The sequence below is a fragment of the Cervus elaphus genome, chromosome 19 (assembly GCF_910594005.1).
Source record: "Cervus elaphus chromosome 19, mCerEla1.1, whole genome shotgun sequence".
In the NCBI taxonomy this organism is placed as follows: Eukaryota; Metazoa; Chordata; class Mammalia; order Artiodactyla; family Cervidae; genus Cervus; species Cervus elaphus.
In genome coordinates this window covers 73,795,079-73,818,644 of record NC_057833.1, presented here as the reverse complement: position 1 = coordinate 73,818,644, position 23,566 = coordinate 73,795,079, and the positions used below count along the sequence as shown (strand labels likewise).

The window sequence follows — 23,566 nt, the reverse complement described above, 5'->3', positions numbered from 1 at the left end:
ATGAGTGTCCAGCAGGTGGTACTAATTCCTAGAAACCAGGAGATTTACTAAGAGCGGTGTGTTTCAACTCCATGCAGAATACCGGGCTACTTAAAGTTATCTCCTAATGAACTGAAGTTGTCCACATGCTGGTTTCCTTTCTTCCTGTGCTGTCATCTTGCTTCAAGGACCAGCACGTAGTTTTACAGGTGCTTCCAAGCATTGGACTCTCAAGTGCCTCTTGAAGCCTGACAAATAGTGCCCCCAAAAAATAAGTGTGTTCTCTTCGTCTGAATGCCCAAGGTGGCCAGGGGCTGCCAGAGAGCCTGGTCCCAAGTCTTTGGAAGGCTCTGCAGGTGGATCCCATGTTATCCCGAGCCACCTACGGCACTTGCCCCTCTGCCCGTGTCCGCCTGATCAGCCTGTACAGACACCGCCGGGTCACTGCCACTGTGTGGACGGCACTGATGGAGGTCCCGGGAGGTGAGCGGTAGAGGTCCTGGGCTCCTCCGAGGCCCTGGAGACTTGGCCATGGGTTTTCCTGGGCTCGCGCCTCAGGCTGTTTACTTGTGTTTGGTTTGCATAGTAACCCGTGTTCTCCAGGGTCCCCGCGTGGTTTGGAAGGGTGTTGTGTCAACTGGTCCCCAAGAGCACTGGCCTCTGTCCTGGGGCCTCCGCCACCGCTGGCTCGTTTACCCGGGAGCTTTTCACGTGTGGGGGTTATTTTTGTTATTTACGATATTTATTCACGTATTTAAAGCTCTGGGAGGGCGGATTGGGTTGAAGAGTGAAACACAAAACCTCCAGGTGTGCGGGTGGGAGGTGGCCTGCCGCAGGCGCCATCGCATGTGTCCGAGGCCAGTTCCCAGCAGAACGTGGCCCTGGGCCCTCCGGGCGTGCAGACCAGAGCTGGTGAGAGCATCCTCTCTGGGGATGCTGGGGCTGCAGACGCCACCCCTCCCTGCTTCCTCCAGCACCCACGGAGAAGGCCCCAGAAACTCAGGCCCTTTCCAGTTTCGTGCTGCAGGAAGACACCAGGAGCTTCGTGTCTAAGCGGTCAGCAGGGAGGTCGCCCTGGGCGGGGAATGAGGTGCGTTGGGGCGCTCTGTGAGGAGGGGAGCCCAGAGAGGCCTTTGGGGCCGGGGAGTCATGGGTGAGCACTTCTGGCAACGCATCCACTGTTGAGGGTGCTCCCCCAGCTCTGGTGCTGAGCTCACTGGATAAACAGGCTGCTGTTTATAAACAGCCAGGCCTCCCCAGCGGGCGGGCGGCCTCTCCTCAACTTGTTAACCCAATAAATGCAGCCACTCGGTGAGTGAGAGGCCCTCCTGGGGCAGAGGTGTCCGGCCAGCCGAGAACTGGAGGCAGGGCAGAGAACCTGGAGCGCCTCTCCTCCAAGACCAACGCCTGTTGCTGCCCACTGCCCTGAGCCCAGGGCACCAGGGTTGACAGTGTCTTTGGGGAACTAGGGTAGGGTAGAGGGTGGTGGGCTGAGATTTCATAAGCATCTGAGGCGTGGAGCTGTGTGGACCAGCTCCAGGACACCCGGCCCCTGGGGACTGCTGGATAGAACATGCTCAGCTCCTCCCTGGGCATCTGGAGTACAGCCAGCAGCTGCGGGGCAGTGTCTGGCTCAGAGGCCACGTTAGCCAAACTGATTTCCAATCCTGGCTCTGCCAGTAACATGGAGCCCTGGGACAGTGGAGTCAGCAGCAGCATGCTGGTCCTTCAGTAAGTAATGCCTGTACAAGGCCCAGCACTTAACATGACCCTCCCGCCCCCTGCCACTGTGTGTCTCCACGTGTCCACTTTCCACTTGACTGTTGGCTCCTAGTTTCCAGGGTGGGAGCTTGTGGGCTTGTGGATGCTGGGGAAGGGACCTAACTCTCACGAGGGCTCTGTCTCATCTTCTGCCTCACGGGCCATGTGGCCATCCTCAGGGGCCGCTGCCAGACCCCGGGTGTTCAGGGACACCACCCTCCACCCACCCTCCGAGCTTGGCTCCAGCCCTGTGACTGCAGCAGGAGGCTGGGGACAGGACAGGACTTGGGAGTGTCTCCAAGGCCTGGAATCGAAGGGGCACATTGGGATGCTGGCAGTGGTGATCTGGGGGGCCATGGCCTGATTTGTGCTTCAGATGTGTGGTTAGTTCTGGCTGCATGTGGAGAGGCCTGGGGAGCCTTTCTGGAGCAGGGCAGAACCAACTGAGGCTCAGAAGGTCCTCACAAATAGCTATTTAAATGAGAACAGGCTTTAGGGCAAAGGTCAAATCTAGGTGCTGCTGATCAAGGGTCAAGGCAGGGCTGCCTGTGCCCTTCCTGGAGGCCTGAGGGAGGCCTCAGCTCAGTGACGGGTCACAATCACACGAGCAGATGCACCGGGGGCCCTGCCAGACGCTGGGGGCTTGCTCTGTGGCCATAGGTCAGTGCACCGCTCTGGGGGAGGGGCTGGGTCATTCTTCGTCAGGAGGGCAGAGACTGTGTCCTCTGCTGGGGCTCTGAGTGTCTCCCGAGGAGCCAGCCGCCCAGGTCAGCAGTTCCTCTGCCTTGGGGATTAAGGGCTGGAAAGCCTTAGCCAGTGGGGTGGTGCTGGGCAGAGCTTGCAGCCCCGCCTGTGCGCTCAGCAGACGAGCGATGACCGCTTTCTCCCCTGAAGCTCCTTGGGCCTGGAGCCTGAGGCTAGACTGACAGAGCGAGAAGGAGCCCTACAGTAGCCCATCCAGAGGCCCAGGACAGCCGCCTCGGTTCACATGGGGCTGTCCACACCCTGAAGCCTCACGGTGGAGCTCGGACCGATCCGGCTTCTCCAGCTGTGTGTTTACCAAGCAGGACACAGGGCTGCGAGGGGGCCAGGCAGGCAGCCAGAGCGGCTGGGACAACGGCCGGTTCAGGAGACGGTCTTTTATGCTGAGTGCCACAAAGATGTGGAAAGCGATGACTGTCCTTCCATCCCAACATAGCGTGAAGAGCCCTCTGGAAACCCCTTTTCCGTGCCTCATGCGCCTGTGTCTGTGCAGGCCCTGTGTTGCAGGGCCGCCTCTGTCCCTGGGTCACCCCGTCTCACCTTGGCCGCTCACAGCAGGTTCAAATGTCTCAGGCTGGGGAGGTGTCAGCGTCAGAAGACAGGCCCCCACATTTGCTTGTTCAGGGGTCAGGTTCATTCTGCATCCCCCCCAAGGATAAGTGGGGCATCTTCCCCCATGGTTCTTTACAGGGACCCGTGCCCACAGCAGTGCTGGAGCAGCCGTGCCCACCCAGTACCCGCGCTTGACACTGGGCAGCACGTGTGGTCTCTGGGCCCTGCCTGGCGTCCAGGACTCAGCCCCACACAGAGGACGTCAGCCCGAAGGCCAAGCCCGACTGGCTAGCTCACCGCACAACCTGCCCTAGGCTGAGTGGGGTTGGGGCTGTTGTGCCACTGGGGTTCCTGCGTGTGTCCTCCATCCACAGTCCAGGTGGGGGGCTGGGTGGGGCTCACTGACCTGTCTCCTGGCCGAGCCCCGTGACACCACCTGCTTACCGCGGCTCCAGGTTGCAAGCCGCTTACTGGATTAGTGGGCACCCACAAAGCCCCCGCGGTGGCTGAGGAGAGGCCCAAGTTTTCCATGCGGCTCCAGTTTGTCTCCGAGTTGGCCGCTGAGACCTGCAGGCTGTTGTGGGCGGTGGGACCCAGAAGCTGTGTGCCCTCTTTGCTGGGCAGATGGTCCCAGTGGCTGCAGCCCGACAGACCCCAGCAGAGCGGTCCTGGCCGTGATCCCTCCAGTTATCCTCGGGTCAGACGCTGACCCACCCCGGCCACCAGGCTCCTCTCACCAACTCAAGAAGGACCTGAAGATGCTGGCCAGCTACTCGGCCTGCCTATTCTGGGGCGTCTGCACCACCCTGCTGGCCGTGGCTCTGGCCTACTACTTCTACTGGTGAGCGTGGCTGGTGCCCAGGCCAGGCTGTCAGGGTTGGGGACGGGGGCCCACGCTTACTCGTGCTTTCGCTGCTGCTCTCCACGCTGTGTTCTCCACGCTGACCAGTGGTCCCTCATGGCAGACAAAGGGAAGCAAGTCGGCAAAGGTGGTCTCCCTGAGGTGGGAGCTCTGCACACGTGGTCTGTAAATTAAGTGGGACAACCGTGGTTTCCATCAAAGGGACGCCACTTGATGCAGCCGTAAATGTTGAGCTGGTTTATAGCAGGTCACCTGCACCCTGGGTGCAGCTGCAACGGGCATGCCTACCAGTTCTTGCGGTGAACACAGGGAGGTTATGGGTGCCCCCTTCCAGTCTGGCCCTTCTCAAGGCTGGGGGCCTGGGAGCTCCGAGCCCTGTTTCTGTCTGTAGAGACAGGACACGCTGATGTCCCGTCCCAGCAGGCGACGACCTCTTAGTGCACAGGGCTGATGGTAATGGCACCTCTGGGCGGGAGCGACCCACACAAGACAGCACTCGCCTGATGGTGGGAGCTGTCAGGGCAGCCGTGCACAAGGCTAGACCCCAGATCCAGAGCTATTTATGTGCTAGATCTGAGAATGGGGCAACACCCCATGGAGAGACGTTGCCCCTCTGAAGGTTCCATCCCGGTTGGTTTCCTCAGGACACCCTTAGACTGGTTTGGAATTGGTTTTCCTGATCTGGAAGGTCTCTTTCCTGTAGATCCGATTAGTGCTGCTTCTGTTTCTGAGGAGGAGAAGGGGTCGGGCCTGGGGCCAGGTAGGCGTGACCCCAGCCATCCAGGCCACCGCCCTCCCCTCCCAAACTGAGGGTGAATTCATGCGTGGAGGCATTCGCACTCAGAGCTTCTGCAGACAGGACTGGTGCTGTTTACAGGTGAGGATTACACGGAACCAAAAGATAAACACATTAGTGCGGGGAGGAATTAGCCCTAATTCCTCATTAGACTTGTGTCCCTTATTAAATGGGTTTCTGGCCTCTTTGAGGGTGAATAGCAGCAGTCGCTGGTCTGGAGTGGCCCCGTAGGAGCAGCAGCCACTTACTTTATCACAGACTCCAGAACACTTGAGAGTGAAGAACCACAGCACAGGTGTGCCGTACCACTGCCCAGGGAGCCTCTGCGTGGGCCGTCCACATGCCCTGGGGTGAGGGTGGGTGTGTCTGTCACCCCGTGGCGGTCAGTGGTGAGTCCAGGTAGGGACGGGGCAGCCAGTGCGGGTCCCGAGGCCACAGGCCTGCTGGGCATGGGACTGGGCCGGGGGTAGGGATTGGTGGCCACCCCAGTCAGAGGCTGCAAAGGCAGGGGAGGAACTGGCTGCCTTCTAGTCTGGTTTGTCCTCCCACCTGCCCTCCTCTGACGCTTCTCCCGGCCACCAAAAGGTCACTTGATCCATAAACAGGCAGAGACACTGTTCCAGGAACATTCCTGAAGCAGCCGTGATCCGACCAGAGAGGCCGGCAGCCCCCAGCGAGTCCCTGAGGCTCAGAACTGGGAGGGATGTCAAGGTTTTCCTTCTCCAAGTCTACGGAACTGTCCTCCCTGGTCAGCACTGGACCTGAGCACTGCCTTTTCCTCAGCAGTTCTCCCCAGTGACCCTGTGTCCTGCTCCAGGCAGGCACTGGCTCAGGCCCCCTGCAGACGGGGGACTGGGGCCCACAGCTCACTGCTCAGACAGACACAGCTCAGCTCCGTGTCAGAGGGTGTTGGGGGGGTCCCGCTCGGTGAGAGGGCGCTGCATCTTCATGGGTAGGTGTGCTCTCCAAGGGCAGGGTGGCAGCCTCCATGCTCATGTTGGACCCCTCCTGGGGACAGCACAGGGAGTCCAGCGGGAGGCCCTTCCCCTGGCGGGACCCGGGTGGTGCAGTCTCAGCAGGCCCTGACGCATCCCAGAGCCCAGGACAGAGGCCTCGCTTCATCTCATCCTCTCCATGGGCTGGGACTCTGCTCGTAGCGGGCTCCGACTCGAGCCGGGTGTGAACCTATCACTGACAAGGGCACTGGATGTGGCCAGCATGGTCTGGGGGAGAAGGGGCCCCCACCCCGTGAGGGGGCCCCTTTATGAGGGGAGTCTGGTCTGGCAGCGCAGTGTGGTCATGGGAAATGCCATATGGAACCTCTGACCGGGGAGTGAGGTGGGGGACAGTCACCACATCTGGGCTCCATGGCCAGGATGGAGCCTGCTTTTCTCAGGAAGCCTTACTTCAGACCCAGGTGACGGATTCCCAGGACCCCACTACAATGCATAAGAACATGCTGAGTGGGCCCAATGAATCCATTTAGACGGTGTCCCACCACCCAGGAGCGGGTCATGCAGGGGACGCCACGGGAACAGGGAGGCTCTGGTGGAGGCAGAGGCGGGAGCAACCTCGTCTTCAGAGGAAAATAGGAAGGCTGTGTTGCCCTTCTTTCGTATTGAAAATATTTCGTGAGTTCCTTGACCTTACTGCGAAAGCTGTTTGAGCCATCAGCTCGGGAATTTTCCTCATTTTTAAAGAAAAAAGTTCCTGCCACTGAGAAATACCCTGAGAGGAGAAAGACATTTTAGCATCTTGTGTATAGCATATGCAGACTCACAGTGGTTGCCCTGGCGGAAATCTTACTTTTTGTGCTCAGCCCCACAATCCCGCTAGTCCTGTCTGGACAGATGTGGTTGGAAGCCTTCCAAACCTGGCTTGGTGGTAAGTTTCCCTCCTTGTCATCTTAGCTGAAGTGTGGTTATCACTCTGGGGTTTTGGGGTGTTTCAGGGAGGAAAAACTCTAGCACCAAAAACCTTGTTTGAACTTATAACAGAAATTGTTTTTCATGTTGGTGATTTATAACCATGTCAAATAATCAGATTTTAACCATACTCTTTGAAATGAAATGTGTACATAATAATTAAAACCCCACTAATATAGAGTGAAAAGACCCTGCTACTTGGAAAGATTGAAAGCAAAAGGAGAAGGGGGCAGCAGAGGATGGAATGGTTGGATGGCATCACCAGCTCAATGGACATGAATCTGAGCAAACTCTGGGAGATGGTGGAGGTCAGAGGAGCCTGGTGTGCTGCAGTCCATGGGGTTGCAAAGAGACACAACTTTGCCACTGAACAAGAACAACAAATGTAGAGTGAGGAGGGAAAGTGAGTCTGAATTAGTGAAACTTGCAAGCAAGAGGCTCTAAAAGGTCCCATGAGCTCACAGTTTGGGACACTAACTAGACAGACCAGTTACTTCCTGTTCTTCCCTGCCCAGCCTCAGAGCGCGTATCAGTTACCTTCCAGAAGAAGTGGGGCACACAGACTTTCCCAAAGTAATGTGACAGTGAGACCCTGTTGTACAAGCCATTTCTTGGGATTAGCAGTTGAAGTATGCGGTTTTACAAATGCTCAAAATGATTCAAATATCTGCTGTTTGTAGGGAAAATAGCACCTTTGTTTGCTCACCTGGGAACCTGAATACACTTTAAAACTTGGCTTACAAAGGATCTTTCAGATCTCAGCTATTTATAAGCATGAGAGGGACCCTTCTCAACCCTCAGAGCCACCATATGCTACTGGGCTAAAGCTTGCTTTATTCTCATCTTCAGACCAGAAATTGACATTCAAAATGACCACATCATGTGCCGAGGCCACGGGCAGGGGAGACAGGAGGCAAGAGTCCAGTGTCAAGAGCCCCGGGCCCAGCACACTGGCCACCAGCACAGGCTCCTCCTTTTTGGTGGAAAAACCTCAGCAGGCATGTGGGGTCCTGGGTGCTGAGGGGGAACACTGAGACACTGGTGGGATTGAAACTTTCTTCAGGTCCTTTTTGCCTGACAAAGTGCCAAGAGGATCTGTTTTTCATCTTTAAAGATGTTATCATTTCATTATTGTTCAGTCATTCAGTTGTATCTGACTCTTTTCAACCCCAATAGTCAATGTTAATTTGTGCACTGAGGTTTCTTTACTTTTTTATGATGATAAGAATAGCAACGTACACTGGTTTAAAAGAAATCAAGCAGCAGAAATGACTGAAAAGACAGGTGGTTCTCCAGCTGCCTCCCGGCAGCTCTGCTGCTCGGAGGAGGAGCCCCGAGACTGAGTCCTGGGGCACAGGGTCACAGTTTGCATGTGCCTCTGTTTCTTCAGTTAAATTTCATTCAGTTCTCCAGCAGATTTCCACTTAGTACCCACTGTGTCCCAGGCACTGGTTGAGATTTCTGGTTCTCAATGTGTAAGACAGATCACACCCCACTCTCGGCAGCGGGACCTGTCCAGTCCTCGCAGCGAGTGATGAGGGATTTAGTCAGCTTATACGCCTCCCATCTTCTGTCCATTGCTGTCACTAAGTTTTGTTAGTTATACTGTTATTTTTAGTTCTTTTACTGTTGCCTTAAAACTTTAATATTCTCAACTTAGCACTTTTTGTTGGATCAACTTAGAAATCTCTTGACCTCCATTATGTAAAAAATGTGGGTTTAGGATGTTCATATTCTGTTCATATTGCAATTAAATTCTCCATGTTTCTTTTATAAGTTGATTACAAATATTAAAGGTCCAGAAATAGAATTCACAGTAAAATTTAAAAAAGTTTTTTGTTCCTGTAAGTGCCACAAAGGAGAAACTAGAAATCTAAGCCATTAAATCTTTGCTGCTTGGAGAAGGAAGTTTTAGGTAACTTGTGAAGCAATTGTGGGAAATCGTGCCCGTGTTAATTTGACTTACATTTGGATCACAGTTACCTTGCACAGCATTTTTTATTACTTGAAAATCTTAATTGTATTTTTTTTTTGAGAAAAGAAACATTTCCTTCTTCAATACCCAAAACTTCCAGCTCCTTAATTATATTCTTTGTTGAACAAGTTCTATTTTCTTCTTGAAAGATGTCCTATGTTAATTTTGACCAATTTCTTTCCAGGCCATCTATAAAGGTGTTATCCTGGCAATTCTTTTCGCTGCATAACTGGTCTGTTTTTCCTTTTTCTTAAAAAAAGGAATCTTCATTAGGTTCCTTCTTGTTTTGCTGGACTACATCCTCAAGTAATCTTTTCACAAAGGATGAGTGGAAGTTAAGTTTTCTGAAACCTTGCCTATCATGAGGTTACCATAATCTTTGTCTTCATTCTTTGTACGAGTCAGCATACCACTAGAAAACAAATGTGTGAAGCCAGGATTAGTAAAGGGGGGTGTTTACAGAAGTGTAGGCAGAGATTAAGGAAAGCAATAAGGAGGTTACAAATAGCTTGAGTTAACAAGTTCTTGCAAATAGTCTGACTTTTTTCAGCCTTTTCTGTGTGAATGCAGGGGGTGAGGGGGAGTAAATGGTCCAAGGGACAATAAGAGGAGAATCATGGAATTAAATTTTGCTGTTCTTGGTCCCAGGGTTCAAATTCTGTGAAATTTGTAAAGTGACCACATTTTGGATTGTGCTTAAGCTTCAAATCCTAGAGAAAAAACCTGTTGTGTTCCATTGCTATTGACCTAAATAAAGGTTTCAACCTGAAAGCACTCAGGAAGAGAATGCTACCGGCAGTGAGGTGACCATTTCGGCACGTTTAATATGAAAATAAAGTGTCTGTAGTACGAACGTATTATTATTTCTCGGTTTAGTCAATAGACCCATCATTGGTCTATATGTTACAATTTAGAAAAATCCGTAGACTAGGAGTGAGAGAGTCATGCAGGAAAGAAGAGCAACTCAGAGAGGATAATCATTCCTGGTTCTTTTCCCAAAGGGAACAGGACAGAGTGTGGGGCCATTCATGAGAGGTGGGGAGCGTTCCAACCCCATCAGGACTTTCCATCGGCAGTGCCAAGTGTAGAGGGCTTGGAGTTTCTATGCTGACCAGAAGAGGCTAAAACTTCGTAAGCAATTTGACATTTTAAATGTTGCGAAATCATTGCCACGGTAATAGAGATCACTTAATAGATTAAATTAATCCTCAGTGAATCTTTGCCATTTCATGAATTTAATTTTCTTTTCTTCCACTCAGTTCATTTTTCTATTTTGATACTTGGTCTTTGTGTCAAGTAGAGCATCGTGTCCTGAACGTAGGTGGTCTGTGACGTCATCTCTTAGGATACAGAAGCAGTGACTGTCCATAGCAGGTGCTTCGTAAGCATCTATTGAAAAAGGAGAACAGTCCAGCGCTAGAAAGAGCTTGAGAGGTCATCACATGCCCTCTTGTTCAGGCATCAGTGTTAACTCTGTCACTGCTGGACAGATCTGTACTGCCCACCAGTCTCCCTGGTACCAGGTGTGGCTGGTACCTTCACCTACTGTATTTGTTGTCAGTTCCTGTGCCATTTCCATTGAGTGCTGGGTGCTGGGTGGGACGGGGCAGTCAGGCTGCTGCCTCTGGTTTGCCCTGACGTTTAGGGAAGGCACGTTGTAGAACAAGGTCTGCCCTGGAGGCAGCGCCTCCCTCAACCCCTGACCTGTCCTCCCTAAGCAGGATGATCTGAAAGGGATCACAGAAAGAGCTTGGTTGCTCCAAAAGAACAGAAAGCAAGACCTGTTCCTCAGACACAGCCCTGCTCCCAGCAAACTTCTGATGGCAACTCGTCCAAGGTCTCAGAGTCTCCTTCCCCGCAAGGATGCACCTGTCATGGGCACCAGTGCCGTGGACACTGCTGTTGATCTTGCAGGCTACAGAGAGGCATCCTTAGGGGTAAACTGGAGACCAAAGGGGTGTGGTGTAAACCTAGGTGGATTTGAGGAAAACGAGGAAGACACAGCCAGCAGAGGTGGGAACCCCCCCCCCATAAAATCTCATCAGACTCCACAAGCATTTCATATCTTACTGGAAAAGCTGACTTCAGGGTGAGAAGCTCATTGTAGGGGTGCAGCAAGGAGGGGAGGGCCACTGGTTCTCAGCACCTGCCCCCCCAACACGCACACACAGGAGAGGTCTCCCCAGCATCCAGTGCCCCCAGCCCTCCCCTGGACAGCCACTCGTCACTGGATCTTCCCAGTGGGGCTGCTGTCCTTGAAACCCCAACACCAGTGATGCAGTGATGGAGCTGCCCTGGGGGTGGGGAGTGTGCTACGGCCTTGAGGGCAGCATGTCCACCCCCACCCACACCTCTCTTACCATTTTCCAGTTGGGCTACTGGTAGGAAAGAGAGGAGCAGCGTATGGCTTGCCCTCTGGGGTCCTGACATCCCAGGGTGGCACCTTGGCTCTGCACCAGACCAGGAGGCACCTCAGGGCGCCAACCCCTACAGGAAGTAGGTAGGCAGTGTTCGTGGCAGTCTTTGTTTCACTTTTTACCTAACGTTTCACAGGTGTGATTATGTCCTTCGAAGCATGTGTGTATCAGATGCTCTGAGCTGGTGTTCAGGCAGGAAACTCAAGTAAGAGGCAGCTGCTGAGTGACAGGTGGCCCTCCTCCTCTGAATTGGGGTGAGTCTGGCCTTTTCCAAACCACCCTGGATCTGGGCTGCCCGGGAACCTGGGAATGGGCTCTTCCACCGCCCTGGACAGAGGCCAGATGGACATTTGAAACCCATTGAGTTTACCCCTTGTTGGAGTCATGACGTGTCTTTAATAGGAAACATGACAGGATTTTTTATCTTTGTAAATGACCTTGTTCATCCTTTGAGGTTTGTGTTCTGCTTACTAAAAAATCTCTTGTTAATGACCTGCAGACTCTAGAGTGTGTAGGAGAAGCTTTCCCAGGCTTGCTGCATGGGGTTCGTTGGGGGTCATGGAGGAAAAGTCTGCAGGAGGAGAGACCTTTCCACACTCCCCAGCTGAGCAGCCTTTGCTGACCAACTCCTCCCATGTCTGCTCTGGGGGCTGAGTCTCAGTCCTGCCCCTGGCAGGCACCCACCTCGCTCCACATGTTTTGTTAATTGGTTGTCCTATAACCTCACATCTCTGATGGGGTCAAGAAAAGTCATGAACTTGCAGTTTGTCTGGCATTATTTTGTGGCAGGGTGGGAGTGACGAGCTCTCTGCATTCCTAAGGGGACACCAAGACTCCATATAATTTTTTAAATTATGAAATATATTGTCCATGTAGAAAAGTGAATTAACAACCAATTCATTGAATAATGGGCTTTCTTTGTGGCTCAGCTGCTAAGGAATCCACCTGCAATGCGGGAGACCTGGGTTCGATCCCTGGGTTGGGAAGATCCCCTGGAGAAGGGAAAGGCTATTCACTCCAGTATTCTGGCCTGGAGAATTCCATGGACTGTATAGTCCATGGGGTCACAATAATTATAAAGCAAACACCTGTTTCTCTAAGAGTAAAATGTCATCACTATAAAGGGCAGATCATTGTCACAAAGTGACATCCAAGGTGGCCTCACCTGTTTTGTGTGTGTGTGTGTGTGTGTGCATGTGTGTGTGTGTGCATGTGTGCGTGTGTTTGTGCATGTGCTTGTGCGCATGTGTGTGCCTGTGTGTGCGCGTGTGCACGCGTGTGCATGTGTGTGTGCATGCAGGCGGGCAGCTGCCTTGGTGCGCGGGGTGCCTGCAGTGTCCGCAGGCCCAGAGGTTTGTCACAGGCCTATTGTGCAGTCATCAAGCTGGGAGCCCTTCACCTCCCTCCCACCTCCTGCCCCAAAAGTCACCACTGCCCAGACCAGTAAGACCATCAGGACACCCTAGGAAAGACGATCGATTCTGGAGCTCAAAGAGTGCGGTAGGCGGGGTGTAGGGGGGCCCAGGGGGCCCTCTCAGGCCTCTGTCCCTGGGCATCTGTCCCAGCCCCTCCCCTCTCCTTGGCCAGCCACCCCGCTTCCTGCCTGGGGGCACTGTTTCCACAGTGGAAGCCCCCTGGGGACATGACAGCACTTCCCCCCACCCCCCGCCTTGTCCTTGGGGTGCAGTTTGCAGGCCCTTTTAGGGCCTGGCGGGAGCTTCTGGCCTCCTTCACTGGTGGCCCAGGGGCACAGGGACCCTTTAGTCCACGTAACTCCTCCAGCCTGTGGTCAGGAGGGATGCTGGCTGTGCAGGGCACCTGCCTCCATCCTGGGCAGCCAGAGTTGTTCCAGCCTTCACCAGCTGCAGTGGTGCCCCAGACATCTCCCACAGGGGCTGCAAACATGACAGTTCCCTTGTCCCGCATCCCAAGCCCTCGCCTTCCAGCCTGCACAGCCCCTCCCCAGCCAGCAGCACCCGCCCGTCCAGAGTGTGACAGGGTGTGGAAAGTCTCCGATGAGAGTGGCTGGTGAAAGGCTTCATCGGCTGTCCCATGACGTTATTCTTTCAGGAAGCTTTTCCTGAGGCGGCTTGTAATGACATGAGAGTGGTGCGAGCTTCAGGAGTCATGCTGCCACACGTCACACATGTACGTAATAAACACAGGCGTCCCTTAGTCAGCCTTGCTGGAGCACTGTGTGTTGTACGCCAGACCTGCGTGCACGGCAGGAACGGACGTGGTGAGGGTGCACCCACAGGGTTTGGGTCACAGGTAACAGGAATGCCCACTGAAATGCTTGTGACTCGTGTCCCCTCTGCTTCTTGGAATGGTGGCTGCTGGCAGAGTCTCAGCTGCTCGCAAATGCCACTGCCCACAGCATAGGTCCTTCCTTCTCACATGGATCCCTTCATGCTCCTGAGATAGCCTCATGCCCATCCCTGGAGCAGTCGCTTGAACTGGGGGTGAGGTTACCTTTATGTCTTAGATCTGGGGCTGGGGGTCCCCTCCTGGACCCAAGGATGGGCGCTGCTGCCATGGCAGAGCTCTCCTGGGTGGGGGAGGATTGTTAGGGAGGCCTGAAGGAGCCACGCAGTATATCCTTTCATGGTACTTTTCTTACTCCTTTGGTTGAGAGATACAGAATTCCAAGAGTCTCATGAGCCCAGTGATGGTTTTAGGTTAACTTTGCATCCTCTTTATTGTACACACAGTAGAAATACAAGTTTGCCTAAAGGCAAGTGCAAAGGAAAGTCTGCCATGTGAGACGTCATGTGAGACATGTCCTGTGTCATCTGCTTAGTCAGGAGCAACACTCAGGACACTCGGCTGTCTGGTCTCTCCCTGGCAACTGCAGGGTCACCTGGTCCAGCTGCCTAGGGACTCCAGGAGGCCCCCTCCTTGTCAGCCGACTGTCTACCACAGACTGTTGGTCTGTGTCGTTGGCCTGCATGTCTCGTCACAGGCCAGGAACACACCCTTAACAGCAGAGGCTTCGTCGTATGTGATGGTATCTTGCGGCTGTTCCAGATTCTTTTTCATGGTTGGTTGGTTTTCTTTCCTGTTTGTTTTCCCATGTGGACCATAGAGTCAGCATTTCCAGTTCCAGGGGTGAGGGACAGAGGACCTCTTGGTATTTTATTTAGGGTTCGACTACATCTATTAAACTAACTTAGAAAGCATGGCTTGTGTATTATTTATGTGTTACTATCTAACAAGCCACCCCAAAAGGTCACGATTGAAAACAACCACCATTTTCTTATCTCACAATTCTGTGGGCCAGCGCTTTGGGGTGTGCTCAGCAGGGCGGTTTTCTGCTGGTCTCACCTGGGGTCTCATGTGTGGCTGCAGTCAGCTGGCAACCTGCCTGGGGCCATGGGTCCATCTTTGCTCCATGTGGGCCCACCTTCCAGCTGGCTAGATGAAGTCTCTTCCCCTGGTGCCTGGAGGGTGCAGGGGAAGCTGCAGGGCCTCTGAAGGCCCAGGCTCAGGAGCCATGGGATGTCACCCCATTCTATTTAGGGGTGAGCTTTGCAGCCAGCCCAGGCTCCAGGGGCCGGGGAGCAGACCCCCACATCTGGATGGGGAAGCAGTGCTGGTTTACTGGGGTGTGAGCACTGGGGGCACTGTCACCCCTATGGCACGCGTCTTCCCGTTTGCTTAGTTTTGCTTTCATCGCCTTCTGGTCCTAAGGTTTACTCGTATGAGCTCTGTTGATTTCTTCTGAAGTTTGTGAGTAGGTATTTTCATCTTTTTTTTTTTTTTTCATCTTTTTTCATCGCAAAGGTACCCAGGGCCTTCTCCACTGTGTCTTCTGTTTTCGTGTGTTCACCTGGAGGCATGCCCGCTGGGCTGTGCTCTCTGGCAGCCTGGACATACAGCAGGGCTCTGTGTCTTTCTGGTCACTGAGCACTTGTTGCCACCCGTCTTGCTTTAGAGGGAATCCCTGGTACTGGAATTCCAATTTTATTCCTTTCTGCTAGAAGAGGAACCACGGAGCAGCCCAGAGAGACATGCATTGAAGGTGGCAGAGCTCCCAACAGCCTGGGCCCCAGATGACCACAGGGGGTGGAGCTGACAGGCTCCCTGAGCCCTAGATGACCACTGGGGTGGAGCTGCCATGCTACCTGGGCCCTGGATGACCACAGTGGGTGGAGCTGCCAGGCTGCCTGGGCCCCAGATGACCTTGGGGGGAGGAGCTGCCAGGCTGCCTGGGCCCCAGATGACCTTGGGGGAGGAGCTGTCGGGCTGCATCTTCCGTGCATGGCTTCCTAGGTTGCTCCATTGTCCCAAATGACCATCTGGGACCAGTGGCCTGAATCTCTTAAAGTCAGACATTGACTTCTGGCATTGTATTGGTTTTATTCCTTTCAATGTGACTGTAACCACACATTGGTTCCAGTGGCACTTTGGTTACGGTGGGTTCTCTCGAGTCTACATGGCACACACCTTCCACCTGCAGACACTGCTGGTTTCACTCCTCCTTTTCAGTTCCTAGGTGTCTTGGTGATTTCATATCCTGATGGGGGTTGGACCAGCAACAGACGATTATTAGCAAAGAAATACGTCGAATTTCTCAGCCTTATTGAAACATAAGGTGGTCCCTGTAAGTGGATTTGCCCAAGAACTGAAACCAGCCCCATTAAATCTCAAAACTAGGATTAATCTAAAATTTTTGTTGGACTTCTGAAAATGCCTTCTCTGATCCCCACCTGCCTTCAGTGCCACGGTGACCGTGACATAGCCCCTGGCGCCAGGGCGAGGTCACCGTGGACAACAGTTGCTACATTATGTTCTCATCCGTGATGTCACCATGGGTCCGCTGGGTCTGCGAGCTGGCCCAGCACCGGACGCCCTCCGAGGTGTGCCGTCTCAGGTCGCGGGCTTGCCTCTGCCCTCTTGCTGCCGTCAGCAGGATGCCTGCCCCCGGCGCCCCCTGCCCCTCCTTTTCTCATCTGGCACTTCGGCTTGGCTGTGGGCCAGGAGACCACCCAGTCCTGCGTGTTCGAGCTGTGTTAAAAGCGAGAGTGAGGAGGAGCCCATCAAGGAGCTAAGGCGTCTGTTGTGAGTGAGGGTTCTGCCTCCCTGGTACCCTGGCCAGCTGCAAAGAAAGAAATGGGGTTTATTCTTGGTTTTGGTTGTGTTCAGAACAGTAAATAATTGAGATTATTTGCCAACTTAAGATAAAATTAGTTGGCAAATTTGCCACCTAAATTATCTTAAGATAACTTAAAAATACCTGAGATGATGTCTCTCTACTGTCCTGTTTCAAATAGTCGGTCTGGTTCATAGACTTTTTCCTTCAGTATTTCCTGACTGGAAACAACAGAACTATCGACATGCAAAACAAAAATATAAGGCTTGCCCCAGCATAACCCACTCCTCATGCAGTCAGCCAGCATGGCCTTTCTGTCCTGCAGCCTCATAGCAGACCAGGTCTGCTCTGCTTGCTGTGCATATAGGCACTCAAATGCAGGACCAATGGATAGGTGAATGGATGGGTGAGTGGGTGGGTGGATGGGTGGATGGATGATGGATGGATGAGTGGGTAGGTGGATAGCTGGGTAAGTGGATGGATTGATGGATGGATGGATGGGTGGGTGGGTGTATGCCTTGGTAGATGGATGGATGGGTGGATGGGTGGGTGGGTGGATGAGTGGGTGGATGGATGGATGGATGGATAGGTGGGTGGGTGGGTGGATGGACGGATGGGTAGATGAGCGGGTAGGTGGATGAATTGGTAGATGGGTGGGTGGGTGGATGGATGGATGGATGGATAGGTGGGTGGGTGGGTGGATGGATGGATGGGTGGATGAAAGGGTAGGTGGATGGATTGGTAGATGGATGAGTAGGTGGATGGATGGGTGAATGGATGGGTGGATGGCTAGGTGGGTAGATGGATGATGGATGGATGGCTGGGTGGGTGGATGGATGGTGGAGAGATGGATAGGTGGATGGGTGGATGACTGGGTGGGTGGATGAATGGGTGGATGGATGGATGAAGGGATGAGTGAATGGATGGATAATGGATAGATGGGTGAGTGAGTGGGTAGATGGTAAGTGAGTGGATGGGACAGAGGAAGAGAAAGAAGGAAGAAGGGAAGGTAATAGCCTTAGTTCCCTTTCATCGTGGGCTTTGAATTTGGATGGTATATAACTAAACAGCTCTTTTTAATCCTGTAATCCAGACTTCCTATCTAGAACCACAAAAATGAGGCACTTTTGGCGTGCTTAATGTCTTTTCCCTTTACTAACCACTGTGCTCAGGGTCAGCCCTGCTCAGGAGAGACTGCCCCAGCAGGGCAGGATGAGGCTGCCAGCCTTTGACCGCAGCTCTGAGCGGTAGTCGGTCCAGGGTTGTTATCAGGAACGGGGCAGCAGGGCAGCTGAAGTAGTGCCCCCAGTGCTGTGGCCAGTTCCTGCCCCCACACAGAGCCAGATGCCTGCCTGTGGGGCGGCACCGGATGTTTGAGGCTGGGGGTGCAGTTTCCTATCGGGCACCGCTCTTCCAACTGCCTGAGTAGACTGCATTGGCAGAGGCTGGAGGGCTGGCATGGGCCCTATGTGTGAGTAGAAAAGTGGTCATCCACATGCGGAGAGGCATTCACCCCCCTGCATGGAGCAGAGCAGCTCTCTGGGTGGTGTGGGAGAGAGCAGGCCCTGGACTTCAACTTCAGTTTCTGTGGGAAGGGTTTGTTGGAAAGATGGTGGTGGAGGGGGGAGGTGCCTGGGAGGGAAATCTGAAAGGCCGCGCCGTCTGACTGGCTAGTTCGTGAGGAAAAGAGACAAAGGGACCAATACCAGTCTGTCGAGCATCTGGTGGTGCCTGAGGCCGGTGCGGGGGATGTGAGCAGGGTGAGGCTGGGCCTCCTGGGCAGCAGAGCATGGGCATTGCAGGATCTGAGTATGAGGCCTGAATGTTTGTTATGGGTGTGTTCCTCTGCGGGAGGGCCGTGACATATACCACAGGCCGGGGGCTTAAACGGCAATCGTCAGCTCTCCAGTCCTGGAGGCTGGAAGGCCAAGGCCAGGGTGTTGGAGACTATGAAGGGAGAAACTGCATGTGGAGGCCACCTCCCCCATGTCCTCTCGTGGTCATCCTTCTTATAAGGATGCCGGTCAGATTGGATTAGGACCCACCCTAGTGACCTCACTTAACTTGATTGCCTTTGTTGAGACCATATTTCCAAACGCAGCCACTCACCAGGGTGCTTGGGGGCGGTTAGGACCCCAACACACCCTTGTGAGGGGATGTAGTTCACTTGTAACAGAGTGCCAAAGTCAGGATTGGCAGTGGTCAGCGGGCCGGGCTCTTCCGGGCATGGAGGTGAGCTGGTCCCGGTGCTCCTGGCTCTGGCTCTCACCCCACCACCCTGAGCCCTGAGCAATGTGGCCACAGGAACCCCAGGCTCAGAAATAGCGGGACAACCCTGGAGGGGTGGTATCAGAACCACAAGGGGCCTGCTTGTGCGCCAGGGGCCTGGGGCGGGGCAGGGGCTGGGAGGAGAGTCTGGTTCAGCTCCCAGCCCTTCCTGCTGTATCAGAACTCCGGCGGCTCCTGGGAGGCTGGGGTCAGCGTCTGTCTGGGATCCACCTGCCCGGAACCATGTGAGCGCAGCCCTGCCGAGCCCCTGGCCCCGCCCCCTCCCCACCTGGCACCTCTGCTCTGTGCCTCTTCTCCCGAAGTGAGGGGCAGTCCCACCCTGTGTCTCCCCATTGAGGAGCGTGAATGCAGCCCTTCCCCTGCCCTGAGAAGCTTGTCCGGGACCACACACCCCTCAGGACTGGGCTGTGCAGGTGCCAGGCTTCTGGAGCAACCTAAACCCTTATCCAGTGAAGGACTTAGGCTCAGGTTTCTTCTCCAGCTCAGCAACAGCATCTGAGAATTAATGAAAAGGTGCCAGTATATTTTATTTTTAATTGGAGGATAATTGCTCTACAGTGTTGTGTTTGTCTCTGCCATACATCAACGTGACTCAGCCATAGGTATACATATGTCCCCTCTCTCTTGAACCTCCCTCCCACCTCCCACTATAGTTTATCTTAAAACTTTATGGAATAATAGTGGTTACCTTGGTCGGGAAGATCCCCTGGAGAAGGAAATGGCAACCCACTCCAGTACTCCACTGGAAAATCCCGTGCATGGAGAGCCTGGTAGGCTACAGTCTATAGGGTCAAAAAGAGTCAGACACAACTGAGCGACTTTACTTTCTTTCTTTCTGGGGGCAGTAGGGGATGAATGGATACCTATTATGCCTCATGATCTCTACCTTACATGCATTCTTTTATTCCAGGACATACCGTGTGTTTTCTAAAAGCACGTACCAGCCTCAGTGAAAGAGCTGTGCATTGCTGTGGTTTTGAAGCATCTCGTTTGTGTCATTAGGCTAAACCACATCACATAGGCAGGCATGGTCCCTACAGCATCCATTACTGGGGGGCGGTTCTGGATCAGAACAAGCTTGGTCCATGACGTGAGAGCTAGGCGGGAGGAGGCGTTGACTGAAACTGTGGGGTCAGAGGTGGTTGGAGATGGATATTAACTCAGCATCTCCCGTCAGATGGTGGGCTCAGCCCAGCAAGCTGTACTTCCACCTGCATACTCCTAGTGGCCCTACCTTTAACCAGGTGGCAGCAGGGACAGGACAAGGTGCAGTGCCCCAGTGGGTGCAGCCAGAAGCCCCCAACAACACTCTGAACCTGAATTGGTCACAAGGGAACAGCCAGACATCCTGTAGAGGGATGTCCTGTAGACATCAGGACAGCTGGCCCGGGCTCTCAAGTGGGTGGCCAAGGGTGTTAGGTCAGAAAACGGTGGGTGGGGCGGTGGGGGTGGGGAGTGGGCGTGTGGTCGAATGTCATGCCGCCCCTCAACCAGGGCCTGGATGGAAAGAAGAGGTACAGGTGGTTTGGGGACAGTGGGTGAAACTGGACTACAGATGGGATATTAGACAATATGCTTATGTTGGGGTTAAATTTCTCAGATATGATCATGGTATTTTATGGTCAGTCAAATGCCCAGATTCTGAGAAGACATAGGCTGAACTGTTTCAGAGTGCATTTTCATCAAATATTGCAGAAGAAAAATTTAAATTTAGCCCATAAACATGAAATGTAAAAATTAAATTTAAATATTCATATGTATTTTTGTTATATAATGTTAGCTTAATGTGATTGATAAAAGACTTTCGATCATAATTTATATTCTAATAAGCTTCTGTAGAGGAGGTACAGTGGAAATACAAAATCAAGGAGAAAATGGAATGCGTTTCTTGACTTTTAAAGAAAAGCTTGCTTTTTTTGTATTTTGAAAATGGATGGTGGTGGTGGCTAACAAGTCATGGTGGCATTTAGATCCCACTGTCTACACTTAAAAGAAAAAAGTCCCTGACTTATGGTGATTCAGATCATGACTTTTGGACTTTCCAATACACATTCGGTGAAAACCCTACCTCAAATTGTGAATTTTAGCCTTCTCCTAGGCTGGTGGCATGCGGTCAGGTCCTCTCTCTGATGCTGGACAGTGGTTGCCACAGCCCCGTCGGCAGCCCCACCATCACGAGGGTGAACAACCCATGCTGGACCCAGATGGCCATCCTATTTTTTACTTTTAGTACAGTATTCAGTAAATCACAAGAAATATTCAGCACTTTGTTATAAAATAGGCTTTGTGTCAGGTGATTTTGCCCACTGTAGGTGAACATGAGTATTCCAAGCACAGTTAAGGTGGGTGGGACTCAGCTGTGATGTTTGGGAAGGTCGATGTATTAAACACATTTCAACTTAATGATATTTTCAACTTATGGTGGGTTTACCGAAATGTAATCCTGTTGTAAGTTAAGGAAGATCTATATACTTAGGCTTTCCTTTAAGTGTATTTATTTATTCATTTGGCTGAGCTGGGTCTTTGTTGCTGTGTTGTAGGCTTTCTCTAGTTGCTGCGAGCAGGGCCTCCACACTAGTTGTGGCTTCTCTTTGTGGTGGCTTCTCTTGTTGTGGAGCACAGGCTCTAGGCCCACAGGCTTCAGTAGTTGTGGCCTATGGGCTTAGTTGCCCTGTGCCTTGTAGGATCTTCCTGGACCAGGGATCGAGCCTGAGTCCCCTGCACTGGCAGGAGGATTGTTAACCACTGGACCACCAGAGAAGTCCAGATCTGTATATTTAAAAAGTGAAACTTCACAATATACCAGAATTTATTCCCCTTGCATATTTAAACTTGGGTTGAAAAATCTAGAAATCGACTTATAATTTGTCTGGTGATACATGATTTTTTTTTTGTTTAATATTTTTGATGTGGAGCATTTTTAAAGTCTTTATTGAATTTGTTACAACATTGTTTCTGGCTTATGTTTTGGTTTTTCAACCGTGAGTCATGTGGGATCTTAATTACTTGATCAGGGATTGAACCTGCACCCCCTTCATTGGAAGGTGAAGTCTTAACCACCAGATCACCAGGGAAGTCTTGTGATATATATCGTTGTGAAAATATTTTCAAAGGGTAGGCACAAGCTGGTGTTCTTGGGTGCTGCTGAGTTGATGCTTTCCCCCCTTGCCAGTCTGCAGGCCTTGTGGGGAGCTGGGGAGGGTGTGAACTGAATGAGCAGCAGGGTTTCTTCTGTAGGGGGCGGGGCTGGTAAGCCCACTGTCATCGAAGGCCCCCTAAGTTAGCATGTGTGACTGACATGTTATTAAAGCATTCAGGCCCGGGTGGCCCAGAGGTGGTGGGCGAGAGGCAGGGATGCCTAAACAGATTGTGGCCACTGTGTGCTCTCATGGGGGGTGGGTAGGTGGGGGGCCTTAACTGCAACTGCGGATGCTCCTTAGAACAGGGTCTGGCCCACATCCAGGCACTGGGGACAGACTGACAATCTAGACCAGTGGCCAGCAGCAGGGGGGACAGTCAACTGCAACCAGGAGCCCTGGGCGGGGGTGGACGGCCATTCCAGACGGGGGTGCGCACTTGCAGCAGCCGGTCCAAGAGAAAGCTGTGGCTCATAGGGCCTCTGTGAATGGACGTCCTTGACCAGAGATTCAGGCGCTGGACTGGGACTGGAGGTGTTAAATGGATTCCTGAGTGGAGGGCTGTGTTCACACAGAGGCTTGTAGGGAAAGTGTGGGGCCAGAGATTGCACACCTGCTGCCGTCTGCAGGTGCACAGGTGAGCGGACAAACTGGAGATGGTGCTCCTATCAGAGGCTGGATGGCGGCCGGGCTGGGCCCACGGATGGATACCACGTGAGCCTCTTTATTTGAACCTTTAGAAAAGGAAGATTGATCCAGTGCCTGAATGCCCAGAGGTGCTGGCAGGAGTGGGGAAGCATTGACTGGGAGGCAGGGCATTGATGGGGAAGGAGGCATCAGGCCTCGGCTCCTTCCTTGTCCTCCTAGCGTCCCGCCACATGGCCGCAGACTTCACCGCCCCCCCACGCCCCCACGCAGCCACTTGGGACCCAAGGGCAGACGGAGGGCACCTTCTAGAGTCATGTGGCCTGGTCTCCCACACAGCAGTGGGCCCCTTGTGCCCTGGAGAGCCTGGCATGGCCCACCCTGGGGGCCTCCTGAGCCTGCTCCACCATCACCCCAGAGTGTGGGCACCTCTCTGGAGGACCCGGAGTGGTGGCCAGCAGCTGCCAGGCTGTCATGTGCCCAACTCTGTTTCTGTCCACAGGGGGATTTCAGGGCAGCTCACAGAACAAGTGCAGCCATGAAATGTGAGCTTCTGGCTTCACGTTTGAAACCAAGAAACCAAACTGGTGTTGAAGGGAAGCAGGGGAGAAGCTGACTGGGTCCCTGGGGGGGTCACCCCTTCCACCTTAGACCAAAACGAAAGCTTTTCAGCTAAAAAAGCCACAAGAGCTTGTGAGTTAAAAGGCATTAGTTGAATGTTTTATAGTGATTTCATGTGTAGTTTTGATTTTTTAAATAAGATGCTAAAACAAGAAAAGAAAAATTACCCGTCATGCCCATGCTGTGCTCAGCCATTTCAGCCATGTCCAGCTCTTTGTGACCTCATGGACTGTAGCCTGCCAGGCTTCTCTGTCCGTGGAATTCTCCAGGCAAGAATAACTGGAGTGGGTTGCCATTTCCTCCTCCAGGGGTTGCTGACCCAAGGATTGAACCTATGTCTCTTACATCTCCTGTGTTGGCAGGCAGTTCTTTACCACTAGCACCACCTGGGAAGCTAATCACTATTGATATTTGTATGCATTTTTCTAGTCTTTTCTTTCTTTCTTGTATATAAGAGGGTGTGTGCATGGTGTGTATATATGTGGTATGTGTATATGGTGTGTGCATGGTATGTGTGCATGTGTATATGCTGTCTGCATGGTATGTGTGTGGTGTGTGTGTACATGGTGTGTGTGTATTTGGTATGTGTGGTGTATGTGTACATGGTGTGTGGTATGTGTGTGTACGTGGTGTTTGTGTGTGCACATGGTGTGTGTGTGTGTACATGGTGTGTGTATATGTGCATGGTATGTGTGTGTACATGGTGTGTGTATATGTGGTATGTGCATGGTGTGTGTGTGTACATGATGTGTG

General features: G+C 52.7%; 1 protein-coding gene across 5 annotated transcripts in view; it reads left to right on the top strand.

The window, feature by feature from the left end:
- The window catches only part of AGPAT3 (1-acylglycerol-3-phosphate O-acyltransferase 3), an 87,156-nt gene that overhangs the window by 41,468 nt on the left and 22,122 nt on the right, over positions 1–23,566 (top strand). The window contains exon 1 of one of the 5 annotated variants that reach the window (XM_043873934.1): positions 1,047–1,069. The exons of 3 other annotated variants lie outside the window; for them this stretch is intronic. The gene's annotated coding sequence lies outside the window, so the exon portion shown is untranslated. Of the gene's footprint in view, positions 1–1,046; positions 1,070–13,098; positions 13,178–23,566 lie in introns of those variants that run through there. One more of the 5 variants, XM_043873932.1, reaches the window with a different exon arrangement.